Source organism: Kogia breviceps, chromosome X, assembly GCF_026419965.1.
Source record: "Kogia breviceps isolate mKogBre1 chromosome X, mKogBre1 haplotype 1, whole genome shotgun sequence".
In the NCBI taxonomy this organism is placed as follows: Eukaryota; Metazoa; Chordata; class Mammalia; order Artiodactyla; family Physeteridae; genus Kogia; species Kogia breviceps.
The window spans coordinates 68,727,762-68,753,170 of NC_081330.1; the positions used below are offsets into that span (position 1 = coordinate 68,727,762).

Here is a 25,409-nt window from a genome sequence, read left to right on the forward strand (position 1 = left end):
TATACATATCAATACATTCCTATTGATACTATACCTGTGATGAGACATTGTCATCACACCTTCCTTTATTTCTTTTTTTTGTTGAATTTTTGAATTTTATTTTTTTATACAGCAGGTTATTAGTCATCCATTTTATACACATCAGTGTATACATGTCAAACCCAATTTCCCACTTCATCACACACCACCCCCACCCACTGCTGCTTTCCCCCCTTGGTATCCATACGTTTGTTCTCTACAGCTGTGTCTCAATTTCTGCCCTGCAGACTGGTTCATCTGTACCATTTTCTAGGTTCCACATATATGCATTAATATGCGATATTTGTTTTTCTTTTTCTGACTTACTTCACTCTGTATGAGAGTCTCTGGATTCATCCATGTCTCTACAAATGACCCAATTTCTTTCCTTTTTATGCCTGAGTAATATTCCATTGTATATATGTACCACATCTTCTTTATCCATTCATTTGTCGATGGGCATTTAGGTTGCGTCCATGACCTGGCTATTGTAAATAGTGCTGCAATGAACATTGGAGTGCATGTATCTTTTTGAATTATGGTTTTCTCAGGGTATATGCCCAGTAGTGGGATTGCTGGGTCATATGGTAATTCTATTTTTAGATTTTTAAGGAACCTCCATACTGTTCATCATAGTGGCTGTATGAGTTTACATTCCCACCAACAGTGCAAGAGGGTTGCCTTTTCTCCACACTCTCTCCAACATTTGTTGTTTGTAGATTTTCTGATGATGTCCATTCTAACTGGTGTGAGGTGATACCTCCTTATAATTTAGATTTTCATTTCTCTAATAATTAGTGATGTTGAGCAGCTTTTCATGTGCTTCTTGGCCATCTGTATGTTCTCTTTGGAGAAATGTATATTTAGGTCTTCTGCCCATTTATTGATTGGGTTGTTTGTGTTTTTAATACTGAGCTGCATGAGCTGTTTATACAACTTGGAGATTAATCCTTTGTCCGTTGATTTGTTTGCAAATATTTTTCCCATTCTGAGGGTTGTCTTTTCCTCTTGTTTGTAGTTTCGTTTGCTTTGCAAAAACTTTTAATTTTCATTAGGTCCCATTTGTTTATTTTTGTTTTTATTTCCATTACTCTAGTAGGTGGATCAAGAAAGATCTTGCTATGATTTATGTCAAAGAGTGTTCTTCCTATGTTTTCCTCTAAGAGTTTTATAGTGTACAGTCTTACATTTAGGTCTCTAATCTATTTTGAGTTTATTTTGCTGTGTGGTGTTAGGGAGTGTTCTACTTCCATTCTTTTACATGTAACTGTCCAGTTTTCCCAGCACCACTCATTGAAGAGACTGTCTTTTCTCCATTGTATATCCTTGCCTCCTTTGTCATAGATTAGTTGACCATAGGTGTGTGGGTTTATCTCTGGGCTTTCTATCCTGTTCCATTGATCTATATTTCTGTTTTTGTGCCAGTACCATATTGTCTTGATTACTGTAGCTTTGTAGTATAGTCTGAAGTCAAGGAGCCTGATTCCTCTAGCTCCATTTTTTCCCCTCAAGACTGCTTTGGGATTTGGGGTCTTTTGTGTCTCCATACAAATTTTAAGATTTTTTTGTTCTACTTCTATAAAAATGCCATTGGAAATTTAATAGGGATTGAATTGAATCTGTAGATTGCTTTGGGTAGTATAGTCATTTTCACAGTATTGATTCTTCCAATCCAAGAACATGGTATATCTCTCCATCTGTTGGTATCATCTTTAATTTCTTTCAACAGTGTCTTATAGTTTTCTGCATACAGGTCTTTTGTCTCCTTAGGTAGGTTTATTCCTAGGTACTTTATTCTTTTTGTTGCAGTGGTAAATGGGAATGTTTCCTTAATTTCTCTTTCAGATTTTTCATCATTAGTGTATAGGAATGCAAGAGATTTCTGTGCATTAATTTTGTATCCTGCAACTTTACCAAATTCATTGATTAACTCTAGTAGTTGTCTCGTGGTGTCTTTAGGATTCTCTATGTATAGTATCATGTCATCTGCAGACAGTGACAGTTTTACTTCTTCTTTTCCAATTTGTATTCCTTTCATTTCTTTTTCTTCTCTGATTGCCATGGCTAGGACTTGCAAAACTGTGTTGAATAATACTGGCGAGAGTGGACATCCTTGTCTCATTCCTGATCTTAGAGGAAATGCTTTCAGTTTTTCACCATTGAGAATGATGTTTGCTGTGGGTTTGTCATATATGGCCTTTATTATGTTGAGGTAGGTTCCTTTTATTCCCAATTTCTGGAGAGTTTTTTTTTTTTATCATAAACGGGTATTGAATTTTTTCAAAAGCTTTTTCTGCATCTATTGAGATGATCATATGGTTTTTATTCTTCTGTTTGTTATTATGGTTTATCACATTGATTTATTTGCATATATGGAAGAATACTTGCGTCCCTGGGATAAATCCCACTTGATCATGGTGTATGATCCTTTTAATGTGTTATTGGATTCTGTTTGCTACTATTTTGTTGAGGATTTCTGCATCTATATTCATCTGTGATATTGTTCTGTAATTTTCGTTTTTTGCGGTATCTTTGATTTTGGTATCAGGGTGATGGTGGCATCATAGAATGAGTTTGGGAGTGTTCCTTCCTCTGCAATTTTTTGGAAGAATTTAAGAAGGATGGGTGTTAGCTCTTCTCTAAATGTTTCATAGAATTCACCTGTGAAGCCATCTGGTCCTGGACTTTTGTTTGTTGGAAAATTTTTAATCACAGTTTCAATTTCATTACTTGTGATTGGTCTGTTCATGTCTTCTATTTCTTCCTGGTTCAGTCTTGGAAGGTTATACCTTCCTAAGAATTTGTCCATTTCTTCCAGGTTGTCCATTTTATTGGCATAGAGTTGCTTGTAGTAGTCTCTTAGGATGCTTTGTATTTCTGTGGTGTCTGTTGTAACTTCTCCTTTTACATTTCTAATTTTATTGATTTGAGGCTCTCTCTCTTTTTCTTGATGAGTCTCACTAATGGTTTATCAATTTTGTTTATCTTCTTAAAGAAGCAGCATTTAGTTTTATTGATGTTTGCTATTGTTTTATTTGTTTCTATTTCATATATTTCTGCTCTGATCTTTATGATTTCTTTCCTTCTGCTAACTTTGGGTTTTGTTAGTTCTTCTCTCTCCAGTTCATTTAGGTGTAGGGTTAGATGGTTTATTTGAGATTTTTCTTGTTTCTTGAGGTAGGCTTGTGTTGTTATAAACTTCCCTCTTAGAACTGCTTTTGCTGCATCCCATAGGTTTTCCATCATCGTGTTTTCTTTGCCATTTGTCTCTAGATATTTTTTGATTTCCTCTTTGATTTCTTCAGTGATCTCTTGGTTATTTAGTAACGTATTGTTTAGCCTACATGTGTTTGTGTTTTTTACATTTTTCCCTGTAATTTATTTCTAATCTCATAGCATTGTGGTCAGGAAGAATGCTTGATATCATTTCAATTTTCTTAAATTTACCGAGGCTTGATTTGTGATCCATGATGTGATCTATCCTGGAGAATGTTCCATGCACACTTGAGAAGAAAGTATAATCTGCTGGTTTTGGATGGAATGTCCTATAAGTATCAATTAAATCATCTGGTCTATTTTGTAACTTAAAGCTTGTGTTTCCTTATTAATTTACTTTCTGGATGATCTGTCCATTGGTGTAAGTGAGGTGTTAAAGTCCCCTAGTATTCTTGTGTTACTGTCGATTTCCTCTTTCATAGCTGTTAGCATTTGCCTTATGTATCGAGGTGCTCCTATTTTGGGTGCATATATATTTATAATTGCTATATCTTCTTCTTGGGTTGATCCCTTGATCATTATGTAGTGTCCTTCCTTGTCTCTTGTAACATTCTTTATTTTAAAGTTTTTTTATGTGATATGAGTATTGCTACTCCAGTTTTCTTTTGATTTCCATTTGCCTGGAATATCTTTTTCCATCCCCTCACTTTCAGTCTGTATGTGTCCCTAGGTCTGAAGTGTGTCTGTTGTAGACAGCATGTAATGGGTCTTGTTTTTGTATCCATTCAGCAAGCCTGTGTGTTTTGGTTGGAGCATTTAATCCATTCACGTTTAAGGTAATTATTGATATGTATGTTCCTATTACAGTTTTCATAACTGTTTTGGGTTTGTTTTTGTCGGTCATTTTTTTCTCTTGTGTTTCCCACCTAGAGAAGTTCCTTTAGCATTTGTTGTAGAGCTGGTTTGGTGGTGCTGAATTCTCTTCGCTTTTGCTTGTCTGTAAAGCTTTTGATTTCTCCATGGAATCTGAATGAGATCCTTTCCTGGTAGACTAATCTTGGTTGTAGGTTCTTCCTTTCATCATTTTAAGTATATCATGCCACTCCCTTCTGGCTTGTAGAGTTTATGCTGAGAAATCAGCTCTTAACCTTATGGGAATTCCATTGTAAGTTATTTGTCATTTTTCCCTTGCTGCTTTCAATAATTTTTCTTTGTCTTTAATTTTTGCCAATTAATTACTATGTGTCTCAGTGTGTTTCTCTTTGGGCTTATCCTTTTGGGACTCTCTGCACTTTCTGGACTTGGGTGTCTATTTCCTTTCCTATATTAGGGAAGTTTTCGACTATAATCTCTTCAAATATTTTTGGGGGTTCTTTCTCTCTCTCTTCTCCTTCTGTGACCCTCATAATGCAAGTGTTGTTGCATTTAATGTTGTCCCAGAGGTCTCTTAGGCTGTCTTCATTTCTTTTCATTCTTTTTTCTTTATTCTCTTCCACAGCAGTGAATTCCACCATTCTGTCTTCCAGGTCACTTATCCGTTCTTCTGCCTCAATTATTCTGCTATTGATTCCTTCTAGTGCATTTTTCATTTCAGTTATTGTGTTGTTCAGCTCTGCCTGTTTGTTCTTTAATTATTCTAGATTTTTGTTAAACATTTCTTGAATCTTCTTGATCTTTGCCTCCATTATTTTTCCGAGGTGCTGGATCATCTTCACTATCATTATTCTGAATTCTTTTTCTGGATGTTTGGCTGTCTCCACTTCATTTAGTTGTTTTTCTGGGGTTTTATCTTGTTCCTTCATCTGGTACATAGCCGTCTGCCTTTTCATCTTGTCTGTCTTTCTGTGAATGTGTTTTTTGTTCCACAGGCTGCAGGATTGTAGTTCTTGCTTCTATGTCTGCCCTCTGGTGGATGAGGCTATCTAAGAGGCTTGTTCAAGTTTCCTGATGGAAGGGACTGGTGGTGGGTAGAGCTGGCTGTTGCTCTGGTGGGCAGAGCTCAGTAAAACTTTAATCTGTTGACTGCTGATGGGTGGGGCTGGGTTCCCTCCCTGTTGGTTGTTTGACCTGAGGAGACCCAACACTTGGGCCTGCCTGGGCTCACTCCAAGGATTACTTCCCAGAACTTGTGCTGCCAGTGTCCTTGTCCTCACAGTGAGCCACAGCCACCCTCCGCCTCTGCAGGAGACCCTCCAACACTAGCAGGTAGGTCTGGTTCAGTCTCCTTTGTGGTCACCGCTCCTTCCCCTGGGTCCCAATGCGCACACTACTTTGTGTGTGCCCTCTAAGAGTGGAGTCTGTTTCCCCCAGTCCTGTCAAAGTCCTGCAATCAAATCCTGCTAGCCTTCAAAGTCTTATTCTCTAGGAATTCCTCCTCCCATTGCTGGCCCCCAGGTTGGGAAGCCTCATGTGGGGCTCAGAACCTTCACTCTAGTAGGGGGACTTCTGTAGTATAATGTTTTCCAGTTTGTGAGTCACCCACCCAGCAGTTATGGGATTTGATTTTATTGTGATTTCGTCCCTTCTACCATCTCATTGTGGCTTCTCCTTTGTCTTTGGATGTGGGGTATCTTTTCTGGTGAGTTCCAGTGTCTTCCTGTCAATGATTGTTCAGCGGTTAGTTGTGATTCTGGTGTTCTAGCAAGAGGGAGTGAGAGCACGTTGTTCTTCTTTGCCATCTTGAACCAATCTTCCTTTATTTCTTTAACAGGGTTTCCTTTAGTCTTTGAACATATTTATAATGACAACTTTGAAGGTTTTTTTCTCTTCAGTCTGACATCTGGTCAAAACCGTAGGCAGTTTCTTTTGCCTGCTTTTTTCCTCAGTGTATAGGTTGTAGTTTCATGTTTCTTTGTGTGTCTTGCAATTTTTTGGAAAAGTGGACATTTTAGATAATGTAGTAACTCTTGGTCCCCTCCCTCCCAGGGCTTATTAGTGTTATTTACTTGTTTGTTTGTTTATTTAGGAACTGGCTGGATTTTAGTGCTCTCTCCACCCTCCCCTTGCTCACCACTTCACAGTTTTAGTGCCTCTTATGTTGCCTTTTAAGCAACATAGCCTTACCAGCATAGCCTTGCATATACCCACAGTCACCCTGAGAGGGCAGTGGTTTTGCTGAGGCTCTCTCTGTCTCTTTTCCAGATATGCTCCAATTGTTGCTGGGAGAGCAACACTGTTTTTTTCAAAAGTGCCCTGGCCAGAAATTGTTTCACAGACTAAAGCCATCAGATTGGGGTTCCTTTGAAGTGAATGTTGTTGAGGTCAGTGTTTGAGGTTTTTTTCTGACCCTAGGCAGTCTCCTCCTGTACATTTCCCTCCTTGGTTTTCTGGTTCTCTGGGGCAAACCAGCTGACCTACAGTTTAGCCTCTATGTCCAGTAATTCCACTAGTCTTCTCCTACTTGCCTTTCACCTCAACCTCTACTATATTTGAGAGTAGCCTTGAGCTTGAACTAATCCACATCTAGTTGTATGAAGTCACTTCCTCTGGGAAGAGATTAGGAGCTATCCGCTTCAGGGCCTTCTCCCTCCAGGCAAAATCTCCTAGCCCCAGCTCTGGAGCTCGGCGTAGGGGACAATGGTGGCTTCTGAGTAATATCCCCACTTTAGGAGTTGAGCACTAGATGGAGTTGGGGGAGCAGTAGCCTCAGGTCTTTTTACCTTGCCTCTCTTGGTATGCAACTACCCTCTTATGAGTCAGGGCCTGGGTGACTGGGGCTTCAGTATTCTCAGTGGCATCACACCCAAGGTAGAGCCTCTGTCCCTCTAGTGGGGGTGTGTGGAAGAAGGGAGACGCTACCTCTTGGCCATGTTAGCCCAGAACTTAGCTTCAGCAACAGGTTGTTGGGAGGAAAGACGAGAAATGCTGATGTCCTGCCTTTCCCAGGAAGATAGTCTTTTTACTAGGAGCTCAGGGGGCAGAGGGAGCACTGTGCTCCTGGCTGCACCAATCTTAAGTGGAGTTTCCATATGGCTGAACTGGGAGTCGGGAGGCAGGGAGTATGTCCTGGTTCAAACACCACAGGCTCTTGCCATTCTTACTGAGCTCTAATAGATTTTCTTGAGTAAATGATATTTCATTTGCTATATGCCTCCAGGACCATTTCTAGGGACTTTAAATGGTAATAGTTTATAAATTTCACCAGTTTTGTTGAGGAGTGAATCTAAGGAGCTCCTTATTTTGTCATGTTAGAAGTGGAACTCTTTTCATTTATTTTTGACAGGTTCATGTTCTTTGGCTTATCACATGCAGCAAAGCAGTCTGTTCTTTCTCTTTGGTTTGTAGGAGATATTACCAGTGAGGTACTTACCTTGTATGTTCCATTTAGTAGTTGTTTTTGATAGGTACTGTTTTGTTTTCATTTGTTGCCTCTGACATCATGGACAAAGGATGGGAACTTTAATTTCTTCCAGTAGTGTGTAAGTTCCCTCTTCCTGCTCTCCCACTGGTGACTAGCTGCTGGTAATTAACAAAGTAGGTAAAAGTTAAGAGACTTCTGGCCTTCATAATAACTGAAGTGGGAATATAATAACACTAGGGAAATAATCCTCCTACTCTGCTTTTTAGAGATCCTAAAGTTTTAAGATTTAAGTTTCATAACATAAGATGCATGTTAAGAAATTACAGTGAATACTGAGAAGACACAAAATGTAATAAGAAAATGAAAAACAGAACTTAACAGGAAAAACTTAAGGATGTTTTCAATTGGATTATTTTGCATGGAACTGAAGAGGGTGAGAGGTGATTCAGTTACATTTAAAGTATCTGAAGGATAATATTTTTTAAAAAAATTAAAAGCTGTCCTTCTAATAGTTCAATGATACCTGAACGTACCTGGAATATTAGTTTATAATACAGAAATACAGATTTCAGTTGAAGGAAGAGGGATTTCATGTGCATGTTAGAAGAAATTTCTTAAATTAATAAACCTTTTATTGGGATAACAAAACAACTTTTTAAATTACATTCTAAGAGGCAGAATAAATAACCATTAATCGTAACTTAAATAGGTATCTTCTTAAAGATAGAACTGACTTAAATTTATATCCTTCAGGATCACAACTCACTTTATTTTTTTAACATTTTATTTATGTATTTATGTATTTATTTATTTTGGCTGTGCCAGGTCTTAGTTGCAGTGTGTAGGATCTTCATTGCGGCGTGTGGACTCTTAGTTGCAACATGCGAACTCTTTAGTTGTGGCATGCATACGGGATCTAGTTCCCCGACCAAGGATCTAACCTAGGCCCCCGTCATTGGGAGCGTGGACTCTTACCCACTGGACCACCAGGCAAGTACCCACAGCTCACTTTAAAGAGGATAATCTAGCAGAAAGAATATTGGTAAACCAACAATCAGAAGAGTTGGATTATGGTTTTGGCTTTTGTGTTAGAAGACACTAGAACAAATCATTAGGCAATAATTTGCTATCATTAGAAGAATATAAGCTATTAGGAAGCAGTCAGCTTGGTTTTGAGAAGAATAAGACATACCAAATCAATTCAGTTCTTCATATAAGAGAGTGACAGTGTACTCAGAAGTATAGTTGATCTTGATTTCATTAAGGCTCAGTTCCTGTCCCCTGTATCATTCTCTCTCAATAAGCCAGGAAGGAATGATACTGCATATATTTTAAGGAGTCTTGAAGAAGTAGTAAGTATAGCTTACTGGAGAAAATGCTGACAATTTGAAGGATTTTGATTTCTAAATATTGAAGAGAATAAACAACTGGTGTACAAAGGACATAACATGGTGCAGTGGCATGAATGTTGAACTAGGACACCTGACTCCTTGAGCTCTGTTTCTACTCTAATTATCTTGGACAGATCACTTGTTCCTTTGGACCTCAGTTTCTGTAAAATAAGATTCAGCTACTTGATCTTTAAGGTTTCTTCCACTTCTGTAGTTTCCTGACTTTGATCTGTTGGGACTAGCCCTTTGAATATATACTAATGGGTTGGCAAAAAAGTTCGTTGGGGATGTTCTAGATGTTTCAAAAATGCTGAGCGAAGTTTTTGGCCAACCCAATACCTCTAGTTTGAGAGCCTAGTTTATTAATGGTAGTAGTTTGCCAGTAGCAACATAGGCTACATTTCAGTTCAAATGGATTTTTTAAAAAATATTTATTTATTTATTTGGCTATACCAGGTCCCAGTTGTGACATGCGGGATCTTCAGTTGCAGCATGCAGGATCTTTAGTTGTAGCATGCAGGCTCCTAGCTGCAACATTCAGGATCTAGTTTGCTGACCAGGGATCGAACCCGGGCCCCCTGCATTGGGAGCACAGAGTCTCAACCACTGGACCACCAGGGAAGTCCCCACATGAATTTTTAATGGAGCAAATTTGTATCATTGTCTCTTCTCATACTACTTATTGATTTTAGTGTAGGAGTAGAAGAACTGATATTGATGGTGAGTTTAGTATTTGATAGCTTTGGGGAGATGGAATTAGAGTGGAGGAAATGTAAGCTAGGTTCTAAAATTTAGGAAGGTAGAAAAGATTCTAAGGAGGTGGTGGAGAGTAGTGGCATTACTATAAATTTTTTTATAAATTAAAGAATAAGCTTACATGGGCTATAAATGGTAGGGAATGGAAATAAAAAGATCTTAGAAACTTTTTATGTCTAAAGGTCTTCTGCCACTTGCAGAAGTGGCACTGGAGATTGAGAAGAGGAATTCAGAGGGCCCCTCATTCAGAAATGGTTGAATAAATAACATTCTCTAAACCATTGATATATTGATTTGAATTGGTTATTAAGATTAATAGGAGGGAGAGAAAGGTTCATAATAGTGGTTCTAAACTTCCATTTAGAACAATAGGCCCTTTGAGAATCTGATAAAAGCTATGAACTTTCCCCCTAGAAAAATGCACATACACATATGCTTCATTTTGCATGCAATATCAGGGGTATCAGAGAATCCCCAATAAATATCGCAGGCTGGTGGGTTTCTAATGTAGTTTCTAAGTAGCCAGTGGCAGAGTAAAGGGCCCTTGTCACTGGGCAGTGGGGGTAGAAATGGAATGGAAACCTGTTTTGCTCATATCAAACTTTTTATTAAATGCAAAATACAGTAATACATCAATATTCAATGTTGTGATCTTAAACTGTTGGTTTTTCAAAGGAGTGTGTACTTTCCATGTTGTAAAATATACAATAGAGGCGAAATTGCCTGTTCTGTATGTGATTCTTACAGTTTTCCTTTTTTATTTATACATTTCTCTTTAATTGTATAAAATCACATCTAATAAACATGAGAAAAATAACCACAATCTCACCTTTAAATAATTTTCCATTTTCCCCCTGAATTTCAGTTCTTATATGTACTTAATTTTTACGTTGCTGAGATAATTTAAAATCCTATTTCTTTTTACTTATAAGCATTCTTTTTTTTTTTTTTAGTGTTTTAGACATTTAATAATTATATACAGAATGACTTCATTTTCCATCTATAGATTGACAGTGAGGCAAGTTAGTTTTTTTAACATAGTGTCAAAGATTCAAAATATAATAAAAGTGGGCATTGGCTGAGGTCTAGAGAGATGGACATTTTCAGAATGGCAATCAATTTGGCAATATTTATCAAAAGTCTTAATGTGTCCTTATCTATTAACCTTCCAGTTTAATTTATTTTCTCTTTCTGAAATCTTGTGATTTTTTTCCCCTCTTATTTGTGGTTTTTTTACTTTCACTGTCAATGATGCATCAAAATAGATTAAAATGTGGATAGTATGTTGAATGTAAAGTCCTTATTCATCTGAAAGTCTGTCTAAATATGTCTTCTGAAGCCTGGAGTGGTTCTTTATAGTTCTAGGTTTACTTTTTGTTAGTCTTCATTTCTTTTACTTTCACATACCTTCCAGCTTTTCTCCCTCTAATGGATAATGAATTTATTCTACCTTTCAAATATTGCTAATGTTGTCCATACCTAGCACAGAGAACCTTATTTATAATAAATATTGAAATGTGCACTGTTATGGAATGAATATTTGTATCCTTACAAAATTTATATTTTGAAATCTGAACCCCCAATGTGATGGTGTTAGGATGTGGGGACTTTGGGACATGATTAGGTTATGAGGGTAGAGAGCCCTTTTGAATGGGATTAGTACCCTTATAAAAGGGACCCCTGAGAGCTCTCTCCCCCTCTTCATTACATATAAGCATTCTTTTACTTAGTATTCAGTTTTTACCAAAATTAGGTCTTTTAATTATTTAATATTTTAGTAATTTTAATAGGTATATATTTAGCTGCCTGCAAAAGGGCATTTTTGTTGTTTTGATTTTTTCTTTCCGTTTTTAAAATCTCTCTCCCTAAAGTCCTCATTTGTGCTCTTGACACTCTTGTAAAGTTTGTCACTAGTGAGTAAATAAACTTTTCAGATCTTTTATTATATCGTTTGATCTTTACAGTAGCCCTGTGAGGTAGGTGAACATTTCATTGTAGTAGCAATGGCCTATTCTGTCCTTTTCAGTCCCTCAACTTCTGCCCTAGTTTTAGGCCCTTGTAACTTTATGCATGACTTTTCTCACTGCCTCAGGCATTCACCCTTCCAACCCATCCCACACAAAGCATCCAGATTATTCTTCTAAAGCATAACTCTGATAAGTATGACTTCCCTGCTTGTGGACTTCAGTGGTCTCTACACCTTAGCCTGCTGTTCAAGGCCCTAAAGGATTTTCACTTAACTAGCTTGCTAGCCATATTATTTTTTAATTTTTATTTATTATTATTATTATTTTTTTGTGGTACGCGGGCCTCTCACTGTTGTGGCCTCTCCCGTTGCAGAGCACAGGCTTCAGACGCACAGGCTCAGCGGCCATGGCTCACGGGCCCAGCCACTCTGTGGCATGTGGGATCTTCCCGGACCAGGGCACGAACCCGTGTCCCCTGCATCGGCAGGCGGACTCTCAACCACTGTGCCACCAGGGAAGCCCTAGCCATATTATTAACTATTTCTCTATAAATACCCTGCCCCTTCAGTCACCCTGGATTGTTCCCTGTTCCTTGGACATTGTGCTTTTTTGTTTTTGTTTCTTCATTTATACCATACTACTCAGTCTGAAATGTCCTCTCTCTAACTCCTTTCTGTTTTTTCAAATCTTAGTTCAAGGGCCAATTTATGTCACAGAACTATTCCTTATAAGCTTATAAGACACTGATTTCTTCCTCCTCTGAATTCCTGTAATACCTTTTTCTACAAGTGCAGTTATCATGTGTCTTGTGGAGGAGGTAAGATTTTATGCACCTAAAAGGCAGATACATTCCAGTCATCTATTTTAACTTCCACATAGCTGGGCATGGTATCTCACATGTAGCAGACACTCAGAAAATATTTATAAAATGAGTGATTAAACCCTATAATCAAATCAAAACAAAGTCTAACATAAGAATAAATAATGTTTGCTTTGGTACTATACATTTGCAACAGAAGGCTCACTTTCTATGTAAAGTGTATATTTCAGAAAAAATCATAATCAGATTGTGGAATTATTAAACTTGAGGGTAACCTCTTAAGTTTGTCCATTGCATTTCTGTCACTAGGTAGTACTATGGTGGGGTAGTGTCACTGAATGTCAGTTTTTGCTCAATAACCAAAGCATATATGCTTTAAAAATTTTTGAGTTACTTTATTAGTAGGCATACTTTGCTTAAAATATGACTTATAAGATGGAGTTTTTAAAAATTTTTGAGTTACTTTATTAGTAGGCATACTTTGCTTAAAATATGACTTATAAGATGGAGTTTTTTTTTTTTTTTTTTTTGCTGTACACGGACTTCTCACTGTTGTGGCCTTTCCTGTTGCGGAGCACAGGCTCCGGACGTGCAGGCTCAGTGGCCATGGCTCACAGGCCCAGCCACTCTGCGGCATGTGGGATCTTCCTGGACTGGGGCACGAACCCGTGTCCCCTGCATTGGCAGGTGGACTCTCAACCACTGCGCCACCAAGGAAGCCCAAGATGGAGTTCTTTGAGGAATAAGATATATAAAATTTTAGTCCTTGTAGCAATTTTAGCTGCAGGCTGTATTTTGGCTTATTTATTAGTTCTTTGATTAAGTTTTCTTTACCACATCCAGAGGTGAAAGAGATGTTAGAGTGGAGAAACTATATCCTAAGAGTGTAGTTTCTCAGATACTGATGTTTTAGGAGAGTAGGCTTTTAAACTGCTAACTTATCATGCTTTTCAAAGCATACTAGAAAAGAGTAGTTGAGCCTTCTATTTTGGTTTACTTATCAGATTATTTTTTACTGATCTTGAGTAACTTATATTGACTTATCATTGTAATATATTCATATTTTAAGTGTGTGAATATTTGCCAAGGGTGAACTCTTTCTTCAACCATTCTTAACTATGGTGACTTAACAGCTGTTTGTATGTGTGTGTGTGTGTGTGTGTGTGTGTGTGTGTGTGTGTGTGTGTGTGTGTATTAGTTTGCTAGGGCTGCCATAACAAAGTACCATAGACTGGGTGGCTTAAACAACAAATTTATTTTCACACGGTTCTGGAGGCTAGAAGTCTGAGATAAGGAGTTGGCAGGTTTGATTTCTTCTGAGACCTCTCTTCTTGGCTTGCAGATGGCTGTCTTCTCTGTCCTCACAGGTCTTTTCTCTGTGCAAGTCTGTGTCTTAATCTCTTCTTATAAGTATACCAGTCATATTAGATAGGTCCCACACTAATGACCTCACTTAACCTTAATAAACATCTTTAAAGGCCCTATTTCCATATACAGTCACATTTGAGACACTGGGCGTTAGGACTTCAACGTGAATTTGGAGGAGACACAATTCAGTCCATGACAGTGTGTGTGTATGTAAATACATAGACCACTGGAAGCATATACTGCAAACACGCCTCTGGAGAGGGGATGGGCTGGGAGGCCAGAGGACAGTAAAAATGAACTTTCACTTGTCATTCTAGTTTGGCATTGTTTGATATACTTGTTTTTATAATGAAAAAAATTTCATATTTAAGCTTTTCAGTTGGTGGTCTGATCTTTTTGAATAGTTTGTATTAATATGTTCATTTATTGAACTCTGGTTTGTTTTGTCTACTAGTAATGCCTTTTAGCATTCTTGGATATGACTTAATGATTATTTTTTGTAACATAAAACAGTCTTTAACATGTTTAAGAGGCTTTCCTGGAAGTGTTCTGCAGCTTTTAGGTTTAGCCAGTTTTGTTTTTGTTTTTGTTTTTTTTGTTTCAGTACACGGGCCTCTCACTGTTGTGGCCTCTCCCGTTGTGGGGCACAGGCTCCGGAGGCGCAGGCTCAGCGGCCTTGGCTCACAGGCCCAGCTGCTCCGCGGCATGTGGGATCTTCCCGGACCAGGGCACGAATCCATATCCCCTGCATCGGCAGGCAGACTCTCAAACACTGCGCCACCAGGGAAGCCCGGTTTAGCCAGTTTTGATTATCATTTTACTGGGGAATTGGGGGATTTTTTGAAGATTGAGTCCCAGTATTTCCTCTTTATTTCAGTGGTTTCTTCAGTTTCTATGTACCTATGTAACATAGGTATTCTACATATTTGATGCTGCCTAATAAAGATCTATACTCATGTTTCTTTTTTCAAAATCAAGTTCTTGTATTTACAAAAAATTTACCAAAACAGTACATACCAGCTACTGAAAGATTAGAAAACATTGAAAAGGAGAAAAGAACAAAAAGGCAGTTAGTTATGCTCTAAAACTTTTTGTCTAATAAGTAAGTATAACCTATTTATTTTTATTTATTCATTGGTTTTCACCAGGATCAGAATAAATAAATAAATAAAGGTTTCCTATTGCTTAGAGCTATACTTTCAAATACAGTAGACATTAGCCACATGTGGCTACTTAAATTTCAATTAAAATTAAATAAAATTTGGGGCTTCCCTGGTGGCGCAGTGGTTGAGAGTCCGCCTGCCGATGCAGGGGACACGGGTTCGTGCCCCGGTCCGGGAGGATCCCACGTGCCGCGGGGCGGCTGGGCCCGTGAGCCATGGCTGCTGAGCCTGCGCGTCCGGAGCCTGTGCTCCGCAGCGGGAGAGGCCACAACAGTGAGAGGCCCGCGTACCGCAAAAAAAAAAAAAAAAAAAAAAAATTAAATAAAATTTGAAACTTAGTAGCTTAGTCACACTAGACATATTTTAAGTGCTCAATAGCTACATGTGTCTAAGTGGCTATTGTATTTGACCACAGATACAGAACATTTTCATAATCACAGAAAGTTCTACTGGACATGGCTGGCCTAGAATATAATTTTTAAGTAGGGATAATATTATCAAATTTGATTTAGCAATATGATTCTGCCTGCAGTTTGAAGGATAGATTGGAACTAGGCAGGGATTGGAGATAGGGACATCAGTTAGGAGGATACTGAAGTAATATAGAAGAGAAGTGTTAAGGGCCTGCACTTCCTATTATGAGGAAGTGTTGTCAGGATTTGTCACCAAACAGTCTAATATCATGAAAAGATTTTGAAAGGTTTTGAAGCAGGAGAGTATTACTTTGTTTTAGCTACTTTATCTTAATCTCGGTGTTTTTAGGCTATAAAATGGACATTTGAATAAGACCTATCTTCCACTATTCTGGGGAGGATCAAGAGAATGACAGATATGAAAGCAGTTTGTGAATTGTGAAGTGCTTTAACTTTTGCCATTGCAATTTTGGTGTGTGGTTCTATAGTAAAACACCATTTTTGGTAATGGATTTTGTGGGGTTTGCCGATAGAGCTCATGTGGTTAAGCTACTATCATTGTTTCTGTTTTGAATACTTCTCAAGCAGTCCAGTTACATCCTAGCTAATCAGTGACAGAACTGACACTGCAACCCAAGTCCTTTCACTCATCTCTTTCCCCTTCATCTTGCTAGCTCTACTTTTCACAACTCTGATGAATTTTACTTCTTATTTAGGATCTTTTGTGCAACTACAATCTATTGCTTTGATGAATAGCTAGAGGAAATCTACTTAAATAAACCTATTGTAAAATTATCTTTTAAATGAATTCTTATATATTATTAGCTTAGAATATTATCATAGATAAAAAAGTAGCAAAATCATACTATACTTGTCTTTCTAGAGTTTACCACTGCCTGTCACAGCTTAACATTTACAAAAAGAACATGCCACCATCTTCAGCCAGTCTTTTAACAAACATTTATCAGTTACCTGCCATTTGGCAGACATTGTACTAGGTACTGGGGCTACAACCATGAACAAGGCATAGCCTTTGCCCTCCAGGAAATCATGATTTAGAGGAGAAAACAGGTAACCAACTATTCAAAATAAGGTGTGGTAAGTGCTTTAGTAGATATGTGTGCAGGGTTTTTGAGGGGAACCACCCTCACTCTAGAGAGGTCATGGAAAACTTTCTAAACAAAGAATTTATAGGTGAGTATTGAAGGATGTGTAGGTAGATACTGGTCTGGTGGATGAATGAAAAAGGGGCATTTTAGGGCAGAAGATATTAAATAATATGTGTTCTTTGGAAAAGCTGTAGTTTGGAGGGTGGATTGAAAGTGGACAAGATTGGAGGTAGGGAGACATTTGGTTTGGATGGAACATCAGAGAGTTTAATGGTAATATTGGTAAGAAGGGATGACAATCTCAACTAAGGCTATGACACTGATTATAGAGATATTTAAGAGGTAAAGTTGATAGGAGTTACTGAGTGGTTTGATAGAGGGTAAAGAAAAAATAAAGAGTAGTTCCTGGGTGTCTGGCTTAGGCAGCTGGGTGGATAGTGATGCTGTTAACTAAGATGGGGAGGAACAAATTTGAGGAGTTGGAGAAGTTGGAGAAAATGGTGAGTTCAGCTTGGGATATGTGGAGTTTAAGCTATCTATGAGACATCATGATGAAAATGTCTAATAAACAGTTGTATGTATGGGGTAGGTACGCGAGAAAGAGATCTGGACTGAGGTAAAGTTTGAGAATCATTGTGGAGGTACTTTTTTTTTATAGTGGCCATGGATACCTTCTGGAGACTATTTAGAATGAGAAAAAAATAGAGGACTAAGGAAGACACTCCTGAGACTGCCAAAATTTAAATGAAAGAATAGTTCAAGAAGGAGAATATGCAGTGGCCAGAGAGGTTCAAGGAATAGGGATAGATAGATATCCTAGAAGCCAAGAGAGGAGAGGGTTTTAGAAAGGAAAGAATGGTTAATAGTATTATGTGACAGAGAGGGTATGTAAGATGAATATGTAAGATGTTATTGAATTTAGCAATTAGTTGCTCATTTAGTATTCCTGATAAAAACAGAGTGGTGATATGGTGGTAGAAGCCATATTACAGTGTCTTAAGCAGTAAAACATTAAGCTGTGTCCTTTTCAGTGCATCATGTCAGGGGGTACATAATGTTGATATGTCTTATTACTGGTGGTGTTAACCTCCATTGAATGGTTAAGGTGGTATCTACTTGGTTTCTCCAGTGAAAAATACTATTTTCTCCTTTGTAATTAAAAAACACCTTGAGGGAGATTCTTTGAGAATATGCAAATACCATGTTTCTCCTCAAACTTTCACCAGCTAATATTAGCATATCTACAACAGTTATTACTGTGGTGTTTGCCTAAATACGTTTTTTTGTTTCCCTCATTCTGCATTTGTTAATGGGACTTCTGTAAAGAAGAGCTGTTGCCTTCTCCCTCATTTATATTTTTACTTATTTATTTATATCAGGTTGAACTCATAGATGTTAATAAACTATATTCTATGGACTATCATCTAATACTCTCAATTTTTATTTTCTTGTTCTAGTTGTCCTAACTCTGGGCCACTGGAAGCTCCTTTAGATTGGCTCTTGTGTCCTTTGGACATGCCCCCATCCTTTTTCAGTACTTCCTTTCTTTCTGGCACCACACAGTGTTCCCGGTTCGTCTTATATTTTCCCTGACCTGGCCTTGAAATCATCCCTTTCTACAAGGAACCATGTGCCTTTTATTGGAAAATGGTATGTAGACATAAAGATCTAGATGCTAGATGACTGTACATTTTAAAAACATAATCAGTTCTAAGTTCTGGTGACTGCCAGTATCCACAAATAAATGTATTTACTGTCTTTGCTAACAAAATTTAATAAGCTTTCATCTAGGAATGCTAATTTCACATAAGACCAGTGAGGCCATTTAATTGTGATTATTATTTTATTTGATAAACTATTTTCAGAAATGTGCATCCAACTTTTCATTTGTTACTTCTGATTAAATGCCCTTGATATAATTCTGTAATAGATTACTTATTAAAAATTACTAGGTGAAATTTGTATAATATGAAAATAATAGTTTTAAAATCAACAATTCAGTGGCATTTAATATATTCACAATGTAGTGCAGCCATCATTCCAAAGCATTTCCATTGCTCCAAAGTGAAACTCCTTATCTGTTAAGCAGTTTCTCCCCATTCCTACCTTCCCCAGCCCCCATCAGTTTGCATCCTGTCTCTGTGGATTTATCTGTTCTAGATATTTCATATGAATGGGATCATACAACACGTGACCTTTTGTGTCTGGCTTCTTTCACTTAGCATAATCTTTCCAAGGTTCATCTACATTGTAGAATGTATCAGTACTTCATCCCTTTAATGGTTGGATATTATTTCTTTGTATATGCATGTATATACCACAATTTTTAATCCATTCATCTGTTGAAGACCTTTGGGCTGTTTCTACCTATTGGCTATTGTGAATCTTGCTGTTAGAAACAAGCACGTACATGTAATATACTTGTTTGAGTACCTGTTTCCATTTTTTTTCTTTTTTTCCAGTTTTATTGAGATATGATTGACATATAATGTATTAATTTAAGGTGTACAACATAATTATTTGATATATGTGTATATTGTGAAATGATTACCGCAATTAGTTAACATCCATCACCTCACATAGTTACAGTGTTTTTTTCTTGTGATGAGAACTTTCAAAATTACTCTCTAAGCAACTTTCAAATGTACACTTGACCCTTGAACAATGTGGGGGCTGGGGGTGCCAACTCTCTGGACAGTTCAAAATCTGTATATAACTTATAGTTGGCCTTCTCTATAGGCAGTTCCTCCATATCCACAGTTTGGCATCTGTGGATTCAACCAACTGCAGATTGTGTAGTACTGTAGTATTTACTGTTGAAGAAAGTTCTCATATAAGTGGACCCTAACAATTCAAACCCTTTCTGTTCAAGTTAATACTGTAAAATACAGTATTATTATCTATAGTCACCATAGTGTAATTTTTGTTTCTTCCTGATCAGTCTTGGTAGATTTTATATTTCTAGGAATTTATCCATTATTCTAGGTTGTCCAATTTGTTAGTCTCCTATGATCTTTTGTATTTCTGTGATATCAGTTGTAACGTCTCTTCTTTCATTTCTGATTTTATTTATTTGGGGCCTCTCTTTTTCTTGGCTAGTCTAGCTAAAGGTTTGTCACTTTTGTTTTGTCTTTTCAAAGAACCAACTTTTAGTTTTGTTAATCTTTCCTGTTCTCTTGCTCTCTATTTTTCCTCTAATCTGTATTATTTCTTTCCTTCTAACTTTGGGCTTTGTTTTTATTCTTTAGTTCCTTGAGGTGTAAAGTCAGGTTGTTTATTTCAAGTGTTTCTTTTTCCTCAATGTGTATTACTATAAACTTCCCTCTTAGAACTACTTTTGCTTCAGCCCATAAGTTCTAGTATGTTGTGTTTTCACTTTTGTCTCAAGGTAGTTTTTAATTTCCCTTTTAATTTTTTTCTTTTGATCCATTGGTTGCTCAGGAATATGTTGTTTAATTTCCATGTACTTGTGAATTTTCCAGTTGTCCTCTTGTTATTGATTTCTGGTTTCATACCATTGTGGTGTGAGAAGATACTTGGTATGATTTCAGTCTTCTTAAATCTGCTAAGACTAATTTTGTGGCCTAACATATGATCTATCCTAGAAAATGTTCTCTGTGCACTTGAGAAGAATGTCTATTCTGCTGCTGTTAGATGGAGTGTTCTATTTATGTCTTTTAGGTCCATTGGGCCTATAGTGTTGTTCACATCTGCTATTTCCTTATTGATTCTCTGTCTGGATGATCTACCTGTTATCAGGAATAGGTATTAAAGTCCCCAACTATTGTTGTATTACTGTTTTATTTCTCCTTTTAGTTCTGTTAGTATTTGCTCTATATATTGAGGTGGTCCTGTTTTCAATTCTTTTGATTATATATCTAGGAGTGGAATTACAGGATCATATGGTAATTCTGTGTTTAACTTTCTTAGGTTGTGCAAGACTGTTTTCCACAGCAATGTTTTGTATTCCTACTAGCAGTGTATGAAGGTTCCAGTTTCTTCATATCCCTTCTAACATGTCTTATTTTCTGGTCTTTTGGGGGGGGCATTTTTAATATAGCCATCCTAGTGAATGTGAAGTGGTACCATATTGTGGTTTTTATTTGCTTTTCCTTAATGGCTAATGAGATTGAGAAACTTTTCATGTGTTTGTTGGCCACTAGTATATCTATTGCCAAATCTGAGGTAATGAGGATTTCCCTCTGTGTTTTCTTCTAAGAGTTTTATGGTTTTAGCTCTTCTTTTTGTATATGATTTGAGGTAGGGGTCCAGGATCATTCTTTTGAATGTGCATATCCAGTTGTTACTGTATCATTTGTTGAAGAGACTTTTTTCTCCCATGGAATGGACTTGGCAGCCTTGTCAAAAATCAGTTGCCATCACTGTATGGGTTTATTTCTGGACTATGAATTCTATTCCACTAGTCTCTATGTCTATCCTTATGTCAGTACTGCACTTTCAATTATTGTAGATTTGGCAGGTGGCATTGAAATCAGTAAGTATGTGTCCTCTAACTTCCCTCCTCCTCAACCATCTTCTTTTTCTTTCCTAATTGCTCTGGTTAGAACTTCCAGTACAGTAGTGAGTAGCAGTAGTTAAAAGCTGTTGTCCATGTCTTAAAGGGGAACATGTTCAGTTTTTCACCACTGAGTATTATGTTAGCTGTGGTATTTATGTGGTTTATCATGTTGAAGAAGTTTCCTTCTATTGTTCCCAGTTCTCTGAGGGTTTTTATCACAAAAAGGTGTTGGGTTTGTCAAGTGCTTTTACTGTATCAATTGAGATGATCCAGTGGTTTTTTTCCCCCCTTTATTCTATTACTGTTGTGTATTATATTAATTGATTTCCTTATGTTGAACTGCTATGGCTTTCCTGGGGTAAATCCCACCTGGTCATGGTATATAATCCTTTTAACATACTTCTTGATTCAGTTTGCTAGTATTTTGTTGAGTGTATTTACATCTATGTTCATAAGGGATTTTGGTATTTAGTTTTCTTCTAATGTCTTTATCTTTGGCATCTGAGTAATGCTAGCCTTATAGAATGAGAGAGGAAGTGTTCCTTCCCTTTAAATTTTTGGGGAAGAGTTTGAGAAGGATTTAAATTGTTTCTTTTCAAAATGCTTGGTGGAAATCATTGAAGCCATATGATCTAGGACTTTGTTGGGAAGTTTTGTATTACTGATTCAATGTCTTTATTTGTTGTGGGTCTGTTCAGATTTTCTATGTCTTCTTGAAATAACTTATGTTTGGTAATTTTTATTATAAGAATTTGTCCTTATTATCTAGGTCATCTAATTTATTGCCATACAATTGTTTATCCTTGTTATTTCTGTAAGGCTTGTAGTAAGGTTTCTCCTTTCATTTCTGATTTTAGTTATTTGTGTCTCTCTTTGTCATTCTAACTAAGTTTGTCAATTTTGTTGGTGTTTTCAAAGAACCAACTTTTGCTTTTGTTGATTGCCACTATTGTTCTTTTCTTCTGTATTTCATTTATTGCCACTCGAATTGTTATTATTTCCTTCTTTCTGGTATCTTTAGGTTTAGTTTACTCTTCCTTTTATAGTTACTTAACATGTAAAGTTAGGTTATTTATTTGAGATCATTGTTCTTTTTTTTTTTTTGCGGTATGCGGGCCTCTCACTGTTGTGGCCTCTCCCGTTGCGGAGCACAGGCTCCCAATGTGCAGGCTCAGCAGCCATGGCTCACGGGCCCAGCCACTCCGTGGCATGTGGGATCTTCCCGGACCGGGGCATGAACCCGTGTCCCCTGCATCAGCAGGCGGACTCTCAACTACTGCGCCACCAGGGAAGGTCCATTGTTCATTTTTAATGTGGGTATTTAGTGCTGTAACTTTCTGAGCACTGTTTTCACTGCATCCTATGCATTCTGTTTTTTAAATTTGGTTCTTTTTATTGTAGTTAAACATATGTAACATAAAATTTACCACTGTGACCATATTGAAGTGTACAGTTCTGTTGCACTAAGTGTATTCACATTGTTGTGCAGTGATTACCACCATCCATCTCCAGAACTTTTTCATCTTCCCCAACTAATACTCTGTACCCACTAACTACAAACTAACTGGCTATTTCCCCCCTTTTCCTGCCTCTGGCAACTACCATTCTACAGGCATACCTTGAAGATATTGCAGGTTTTGTTCCAGACCACCACAATAAAGCAAGTATCACATGAATTTTTTAACTTCTCAGTGCATGTAAAAGTTATATTTACAGTATACAGTAGTCTGTTACATGTGCAATAGCATTATGTGTAAAAAACATATATGCCTTGGGGCTTCCCTGGTGGCGCAGTGGTTGAGAGTCTGCCTGCTGATGCAGAGGACGCGGGTTTGTGCCCCAGTCTCGGAGGATCCCACGTGCTGCGGAGCAGCTGGGCCCATGAGCCATGGCCACTGAGCCTGCGTGTCCAGAGCCTGCGCTCCACAACGGGAGAGACCACAATAGTGAGAGGCCTGCATACCGCAAAAGACAAAAAACAAAAACAAAACTTATATGCTTTAATTTAAAAAATACTTTATTGCTCAAAAATCCTAACCATCATCTGAGCCTTCAGTGAGTCATAATCTTTTTGCTGGTGCAGAGTTTGAAATATTGTGAGAATTACCAAAATGTGACACCGAGAAATGAAGTGAGCAAATGCTGTTGGAAGAATGGTGCTGATAGAGTTGCTCAATTCAGGATTGTCATAAACCTTCAGTTTGTTAAACAATAAATAAAACAAAAACTCTTCTGTGAACCTCAATAAAACGATGTGTCTGTGCTTTCTGTCTCTGAATTTGACTACTCTAGGTACCTCATATAAGTAGAATCATACAATATTTATATTGTCTTCTTGTGACTGGTATTTTTCACTTAGTATAATGTCTTCATGGTTTATCCATGTTGTAGCATGTATCAAAATTTACTTCCTTTTTAGGCTGAATAACACTCCATTTTATGCATATACTAGATTTTGTATATCCATTCATCTGTTAGTGGACACTGGGTTGCTTCCACCATTTGGCTGTTGTGAATAATGCTGCTGTAAATATATATGTACAAATGCCTGAGTCCCTGCTTTGAATTGTTTTAGTTATACACCCAGAAGGGGAAGAGGTGGATTACATAGTAACCCTGTTCTTAGTTTTTTGAGGAATAGCCATAGCATTTTCTACAGTGACTGCACCATTTGACACTCTCACCAACAATGCACAAGGATTCCAATTTCTCATTATATAAGTGACCTGGGTGATAAAATAATGGAAATAACTACTGCAGAGCAGAATAAAGAAAAATGAATGAAAATAACTGAGGACAGTCTCAGAGACCTCTGGGACAACATTAAACGCACCAACATTCGAATTATAGCAGTCCCAGAAGAGGAAGAGAAAAAGAAAGGGACTGAGAAAATATTTGAAGAGATTATAGTTGAAAACTTCCCTAGTATAGGAAAGGAAATAGTCAATCAAGTCCAGGAAGCACAGAGTCCCATACAGGATCAATCCAAGGAGAAACACGCCAAGACACATAGTAATCAAACTATCAAAAATTAAATACAAAGAAAACATATTAAAAGCAGCAAGGGAAAAACAACAAATAACACACAAGGGAATCCCCATAAGGTTAACAACTGACCTTTCAGCAGAAACTCTTCAAGCCAGAAGGGAGTGGCAGGACATATTTAAAGTGATGGAGTAGAAAAACCTAAACCAAGAGTACTGTGCCCAGCAAGGATCGCATTCAGATTTGATGGAGAAATTAATATCTATACAGAGAAGCAAAAGCTGAGAGAGTTCAGCACCACCAAACCAGCTTTACAACAAATGCTAAAGGAACTTCTCTAGGCAAGAAACACAAGAGAAGGAAAAGACCTACAAGAACAAACCTGAAACAATTAAGTAAATGGTAAAAGGAACATACATATTGATAATTTCCTTAAATGTAAATGGATTAAATGTTCCCACCAAAAGACACAGACTGGCTGAATGGATACAAAAACAAGACCCATATATATGCCGTCTACAAGAGACCCACTGCAACCTAGGGACACATACAGACTGAAAGTGAGGGGATGGAAAAAGATATTCCATGCAAATGGAAATCAAACAAAAGCTGGAGTAGACCTAGAACAAAAAATTTCACAATTTGTATGGAAACACAAAAGAACCTGAATACCCAAAACAATCTTGAGAACGAAAAATGGAGCTGGAGGAATCAGGCTCCCTGACTTCAGACTATACAACAAAGCTACAGTAATCAAAACAGGATGGTACTGGCAGAAAAACAGAAATATAGATCAATGCAACAGGATAGAAAGCCCAGAGATAAACCCACACACATATGGTCACCTTATCTTTGATAAGGGAGGGAAGAATATACAGTGGAGAAAAGACGGCCTCTTCAGTCAATGGTGCTGGGAAAACAGGACAGCTACATGTAAAGGTATGAAATTAGAACACTCTCTAACACCATACACAAAAATAAACTCAAACTGGTTTAAAGACCTACATGTAAGGCCAGACATTGTGAAACTCTTAGAGGAAAACATAGGCAGAACACTCTATGACATAAATCACAGCACGATCATTTTTGACCCACCTCCTAGAGAAATGGAAATAAAAGTCAACCAATGGGACCTAATGAACTTAAAAGCTTTTGCACAGCAAAGGAAACCATAAACGAGAGCAAAAGACAACCCTCAGAATGGGAGAAAATATTTGCAAATGAAGCAACTGACAAAGGATTAATCTACAAAATTTATAAGCAACGCATGCAGCTCAATAACAAAAAAACAAACAACCCGATCCACAAATGGGCAGAAGAACTAAATAGATATTTCTCCAAAGAATATATACAGGTTGCCAGCAAACACATGAAAGAATGCTCA

The 25,409-nt window shown here is 37.4% G+C and overlaps 1 protein-coding gene across 4 annotated transcripts in view; it reads left to right on the forward strand.

The window, feature by feature from the left end:
* The window catches only part of ABCB7 (ATP binding cassette subfamily B member 7), a 173,167-nt gene that overhangs the window by 7,669 nt on the left and 140,089 nt on the right, over positions 1-25,409 (forward strand). The window lies entirely within an intron of this gene.